Below are 7,932 nucleotides of genomic sequence, written 5' to 3' on the forward strand. Positions count from 1 at the left end.
GCTAAAACAACAGACAATGCTTGCTTGTCATACATTTTTGATATAAGGCTCTTAAAGTCTTAAAATAAAAATTAATTTAAGTCCATGTCTGTGGTCATTGTGGCCGACGATTGAAATTGTGATTAACTTTTAGTTGTGACCAACCGTATAATAGACCTCCTAAAAAAAATATAGGTATATATATTCCAGATTGCTAGATATACGGGCAATAGTAAAATATTGGTATAGATAGGTTGTAGGTATTGTAAACTATTGATAAATGTTGATTTAATGGCATCAATTTTGAAATTCTTCGATTATAATTCATTGGCAATTATGTTTTACTGTTTTAGCTGTATGTTTGTTTTTTATGTTTAAATCATGGTGACGTAACTATACGTGGAGTGTTGTCGCGCGGAGTGGGAGGGGCAGGTGGAGAAAATGCAGCACCGAGATAATATTTTTTAATAATTTAGGCTTTTCAAATAAATATTTAAATAGAAAAATTCCTTTTATGGTTATTTATTTCTATTATTATTGTCAAAATAGTAAAATGTTGAGAAACTCTGTCAGACTTTAGTATATATACAGTCACGAAAGAACGTAATAAATACCATGCAATTGGAATTTAAATTTTACTAACAATTGACATCATAATAGATTAGTTATTGAAAAATGGTTTCGGTCTTTTATTTAATCAAAGAAAGAGACTCTTTGTATCTTAATTATTATTGTTTTCTCAAAAGGAGGGGCTATAAAAAGTTCAAAAATAATGTCGCTGAGAGTATTTTAGCCGACAAATATTTAGACCTAATAGTATTTTAGACAAAATATTTCAACCCAATAATATTTTAAGTACCCATCACGATACCCCTTAGACTGGCCTTAGTGACGCCTATATATACAGTGCGGCGTTCTCAAGAATTTTCAATTGGGGGGGGGGGGGTGGATAATTTCTAGGAACATATATAGAGGGGGGGATATCGGCGCACTTAAAAACGGGCACATAAAAAATACCGTACGGTCAATACGGTGGTTTTAAACTCCATATCTCCCCGTGAACGCGGCAGCACGCCCATGTAGGTACGACTGTACGAGGTACCTATACATGCAACAGTGAAATAATAATATTTACATCTTTATTTTTTATTACAGGACACAGTAGGTAGTGGCGTACCCAGAATTTTTTTCGGGAGGGGTTATAATTGATTTTTGACGAATTTTATCTGAAAATAATTTATTAATGATAACGTTGTTATCCCCTTCCTTGGATACGCCACTTTCAGTAGGTATGTATTATATTAGTTAGGTACTAATTATTTTTGTACCTATTGATTAATTAATTAAATATAGATAGGAGCTATGTAGGTACCTATTATACTTAGTAAAATTGTAAAATACTCGTGTCACAAGATTAAAAATTAAAAAAATATATAAAATAAAATAATTACTCAATTAGGTACCAGTTATCTACATTATAATATACATGTAGAATACTAGGATCAATCAAATGTTTGCATTTAAATTAAAAACATACTTATAAGTTAACTCTTCAAAGTTTTACAATGATTTACGAGAAACGTGCTGACATGAAAAAAATCGATAAATATAGCTAAGTGAGTTAAATAATACATACTACATATAGTATAGTAAATTTAATGGAATTTTAACTTTTAAGGTAGGTACCCTCCATGTTAATATATAGTTGAATCATATCTATATTATATTATCTTCTGCCCTACATAAATATTAACGTGACCAAATGAAACAATTATTTTCGTAATGGTAGGGTATTTTAATAGGTTAATGCGAAGGGAAGGTTGTATACTTTCCAATTTTATTTACTTTCTAAGAAAATACGACTTATTATTGTTTTTAGTTTTTTAGTTTGGAATATTTTTGATAATATTTTTAGTACTAACTATCAATTAATTTTTTTTAATTTTACTTAAAAAAAATAATAAAATTTACATATTTTATTGTTTTATTTTTTATAACGTATCTATTACCTACCTATACCTGATACAAAGGTTAGTGGTGAGCAGGGCCTGATTTAATAAAATTAGGGCCAAGTGCATAATTTTTTTTTGGGGCCCCACAAGTCAATTAAATAAAATGATAAATGTATAATTAAAATTAAATAAAAAATGATCAATTTCTATAATTTCTATTTCTATGACATTTTATCATAAAAAGTTTAAAAATTACAAAGACAATTACAAAAACTGACAATTTAATGACAAAAATATAATGAACTCTGAACATTGACAGTTGGTATTACATTTTACAAAATACATTTCTGTGGAATGAATTTAAAAAAAAAAACAATTTTCTACAACTTACGGAGACCGGCGGCCCCCTGAAATTAGGGGCCAAGTGCAAGTGCTCCATCTGTACTTGCGTAAATCAGGGCCTGCTGGTGAGGTTAGGTTGATTATGTTTATTTTTTCGACCATTTTATAGTTGGTATGGACTATAGGTACTGGGTACTGGGACACTGGGTACCTATAGTTATTAATTATATACATCCATTTAAAAGTAATTGTAAATGTTCCTAAGTAGTTATGCAGATGACGAAGTAGGTATTCCCTGCAAAGTGCATGTGTGTAATAAAGTAGATAGGTACCTACTTAGTAAGTAAACTGTACATAGTAACTAGTAAGGTAGGTTAATAAATTTAAATAAGGCACGAAAACTTCCCAGAATTATTGATCGATATCGTATGGAGCAATCATTAATAGGCAATTAAAGTTGGGTGGAACTACATTAGTTTTTAAATTATTGGAACCAGTTACTTTCTTTGCATATTAGTAAAACAAGTCTTATCGAGTATTCATGCGTGTATTTAGCATTTAAGTACAGTAATCTTAACTTATAATTATAACCTGCCCATAGCCCATAGGCTTTGGTATTTAATAGTAATTACAATAACTAATGATGGATATAAACAACAGAGGCGTGTTCGTCGCACTTTAAAGTTGTTATTGGCACTTTTACATCTTTTAATTTAATACACTTTTGAATTCAAACAGTTATATTTTATTGATCTTATAATTTGTAGTTCATATGATATAGGTACCTAACTAATATTGTTGAGAAGTCATCACTATGCATGTTCCCTAATAATTATTTACTCTGCAGTAGACTTTTGTGTATAATAAGTGTAATATTGTAGGCAGTTACTAGTTATAGTCTCAAAAAAGTTACATTAAAATCATTAAAATATTATTATACAATAAAATATGATTTACAACACAAATTTAAATATATTATATGATTATGTTTTTCATTTATCTCCTTGGCACAATCACGTGACTTTTAGATCAAGGTTGCAGTGGCGTAGTGCAATTACAATGCATCCTAAATAACGGCTGTATAGAGGTACCTTAATAGTCCGACTTAATAACGAGGAACCTGTGAGACTGCGAATATCCATTGAATATTGATTATTGATATAGTGCATCTTACCTTGACGCAATCTCGGGAAACTGGCAGTGTTTCATTGGGCGGTGGTAAACTCTCCCGATGGTTAACTCTCCCGGGTCAATATTATGTTTACCTGATGGAAATGTGTAAACTCTCCCAAGTTGTTTTAAATGTTGTTGCTACACTATGAATTAGCTGTGGATTTCAGTAGCAATGTATCATATCATCAACTTCAAAAACAACAAACGCTTGTAAAGATTTTCAAACTGAAGTATACATAAAAGTTCAAAGTTACAATAAAAAAAAGGTGGGTAAGTGGATTTCGCTCTGCTGTACAGTAGGTTACAAGTGGGTCACTGTATAATGGATGGTATTAAATTTGAATTCAATGATATAATATCATTGTATAAGAAAAACGATTCTGAGCGGAGACGGTATGTTAGTCTAGGTATAAGACATAATATTATATTAGGTACCTATAATAAATTCCAAATTAATCATATCATAATATTTATTAGGTACTTATAACGCGTTATACATCAACAAAAAACCGTGGTACTATCATAGATATATAATAGTATACTTTAGAAGTTTCAAGTACCCACGAATAATATTATACAATCACAACAAAATAACTAAAATAGTTATCCTAGGTTTTTAATATGTAATTTCGTCCAAATTTGTACTTAAAATGACTATAAAAATAAACTGCGTAAATGTATTTTTTAGATTTTTTGGTAACAGTATTAATTACTTACGTGGAATCTTGTTTTAAATTTTCAATTCTTAGATACAAAAATTGAACATTTTATAAATTTTTAACTACAAAATAATTTTTCAAATTAAAATTTGATAAATTTTGTCCAAATTTGATCTTTAAATGCTTATAAAAAAAAATTGTGCCTATGTATTTTTAATATTTTTCAACTGCTATTGTAACAATGTATCAGGAGCCTTGTATTAATTTTTTACACTTTTTAGCCCAACAGATAAAACTTTATTGATATTTATAGAAAAAAAAACTAAAAAAATTGAAAATTTACATGTCCGTAAACAGCTCAAAAAGAATCAAATTATTTTCAAAATTTTATCGTATAAAGAAAATGCTTATATAAACATTCAGTGAAATTTTAAAGTTTCTACAGTCTCTTGGTTTTTAGTTACAACAAAATAAGAAAATCGTTACGTAAGAAATCGAGTGAATATCGAATGTTGTAAAAATATGAATTTGAAACGCTCATAAAAATTTAATTTGAGTTTCTTTTAGACATTTTTTTTTGATAAAGGTAGATTATCTTATAAGGAATCTTGTATTACATTTTAAAATCTTCGTTCTAAAAAGAAAAATTTTTACGAATTATTAACTCAAAATAATTTGCAAATTTTCGTGATTTTTACATATTGTGTCAATTTTTGAATTTGCTAATAAAAAAAACTGTGACTAAGGATTTTTAATATATTTTAAATCTCATTGTAACAATATAGTAGGAGCCTTGTATTAAATTTTAAAGTATTTTTACTCAACAAATAAAGTTTTATTGACATTCATAGAAAAAAAAACTATAAAAATTGAAAACTGAAAATGTCCGTAAACAGCTTAAAAAGAGTCAAAATATTTTCAAAATTTTATGGTGTATAGAAAATGGAAATATAAACAATTTCATGTATCTACGGTCATTTGTTTTAAAGTTACACCAAAAACCAAATTCAATTTTGTGAAAAATCGATTTTGCGTAAAAATTCCTGTTTTTCCTTAATTTTTCTTTTGTTTTTCACTGCGCTTTTGAAAACTACTGGGAATTTTAAATTTTGACCTCCCCAATGCACCAACGATATTCACTTTCCAATCGAACAAGATACTGAAGTTGATAATCGAAGCATTATTTCGACTACTTATCGTGTACACAGACACAAAAATAAAAAAAATAAAAATAAAAAACACACATCATTGTAAAATCAATACATTCATCGTTCCACTCAGAATCTAAAAAATAGAAAAATTTAAAAAAAATATATGTTTATGTAAAAATATAAAAATATCAAACGATAGTTAAATTTTTGACGCACAATTTTTTTATATAATCTATCCTTGTTATTAGTTTTCATTCGAGCTCCTGTTTTCTTGTCGATTTAGGTTTATTTACATGACTTTGAGCTTTAATTTGAGTCTCGGATTGTATTTGGGTTGAATGTCAATAACCTAAAAAATATTAGGATGAGCCGTATTGAATTCGCTGTTGAATCTTTGGTTTGACAGCCATTAAATCGTCTGTGAAACAATTTTATTCAAGACTTTTGACGGTTATAGGTAAGGAAGGCAAAATAAATATTTTAGCGATTTTCTAAATGCAGAAACTTCGTTTCTGTATTCTGAACAGTGGCGTAATTTGGGGGGGGGGGGGCAAGGTCTGATTTTAAGGGCATATACCGTTTGGGCGAATCGACCCAAATTATATATTATAGTATATTGTAGTCCGTTTGGGCGAATAGATGTATACCGTTTGGGCGAGGGTTTATTCAACTAAAGGTATAGGTAATATATAATATAATAATATCTTATAATACCTTATTATAATAATTATATTATTATTATAGTGATATACAGTAAAACAATAATAATTAAAACAACACGTCATATAGGTAATATTATAATAATGTAAACAATAAAATTATTCATATATTAACATATTGATAAGGATAGTATTATTATTATAAATTACTGTAATATCAAGTAACAAAATAATTATTACTATGCCACGTCATATAGGTAATATTATAATATTTTTAAATTGGTTTATAATATATTGGTTTGTATTATACTATTTTAATTTTTAATACATTTTATAGTAATCTATTGGCCTGGTATTTTAAACCTAAGCATTTTATGTATTGTAATTGGTCAATATTTCCTCTTATATATTTATTCCATGTTTCTTGCACGAATTGTTTTTTTTCTGTGATTTCTTTTCGTTGAACGTTAAGGACATTTTTTGAAATGGAATTGATTTTAATTGTATTTTCATTTTGGATTTCTAATATTACTGCGATGACTTGGTGAATATGAGGGTGTGTTGTATAAAACTGACTATTATAGTGGGAATGGAATGACTCTGGTCCATTTGTGGTTTTGGAATGGTCAAATATTGGTGATGACGCCCACAAATAAGGAGGGAATTCTGAGTTTTCGTCTATGTATGTGCCCAAGACATAATCGGCAAAATGTACACATTCATTTTCGGCTGGTATAATTGATAACAACTCAGTAAATGCGTCTCCTACTTCAACTGGTGGCAAAAATGATAAATCGAAAAAACATTTGAGCCACAATCCGATTTCAGAATCTTTAATTAAATATGCTTTCGATAAATTTTTATGTTTTACAATTTGTCTATACCAACTTTGGCCTAAATGAAAAGTACATGTGATTAACTGACAGTTAGGAAATATTTGAGTTGTAGCTAAATGTGCAGCTTTTTCAAAGTCAGTATGAAAAAAATTTACTTGAATAGCTTCGCCAATTAGTTCATTACATAACTTGCATATTTCAAACCACATAGTCAAATAATTGTTTTTTGATTTTTATGTTAAAAATACATAAGCTACTAGTATATAATAATTGTAAGTATATACATGTAATGTATTAAGTTGACAGAAAAACTTAGGACAATACGAAAATGTTCCGTCTCCAAAGACATTTTTAGATTTACATAGGAGTCGTAAGTTGTCATGACAAGTTATAATAACAATTGATTTTTGTTCATTTACGAAACAAAATTGCTGATTTTTGTATTTAATGGTTGCTTGCATATCATAAAGTTGATCAAATAATGACTCTTTTTGTGATTTCGGTAATATACTGTTGTTTTCGGCTACGATAAATTGATCGTCTGATTAAATTAATATTAGAATGATTAAGTTCATCTTGAAGTCCTGACTTGTCTGCTAATAATTCTTTTCTAATAATTTTATTAAGTTTTTCATGCGTATGTTCAGTAGCTATTTTTTTAGAAGCACTTTTAATTATATCTACAGCTAGAGATCTTTTTGTACTAGGATCATGATAATGTAACTGTGTTTTCATCTCTAATATATTTTTTACATTACTATCTGTTAAGACACTTACGTTACATTATTTGTTTGTACAACGAAATCAATATGTTCCATCTTGTAATTTATTTGATTCCGTATTGTAACGGGACAAAACGGAGTGCCCATTTAGGTGGCGCACTCTCATTACCCGTTACCCAACCAACACCCAGCACAACCGCCACGCGCTCTCGCGCACCGCAAAACCGGCAACCGCCGCGGAACACGACCAACGTCCGCCCCGACGCAATATAGATAGCGCGGAAGCACCCAGCATTCTCCGACGATACACCGCCCTCAGGGAAAATTGAGTTTCCGAAGGAACCCCTGAACCTAAAACCCAGATGTTTGTAGATTCCGAATTTGCGACGTCTGAACTATAAACTCGTATTTTTGAATCGGTTTTAATTCATACGGAAATCCGAATAAACACAAAACTCG

This window comes from Acyrthosiphon pisum, chromosome A2, assembly GCF_005508785.2.
Source record: "Acyrthosiphon pisum isolate AL4f chromosome A2, pea_aphid_22Mar2018_4r6ur, whole genome shotgun sequence".
In the NCBI taxonomy this organism is placed as follows: Eukaryota; Metazoa; Arthropoda; class Insecta; order Hemiptera; family Aphididae; genus Acyrthosiphon; species Acyrthosiphon pisum.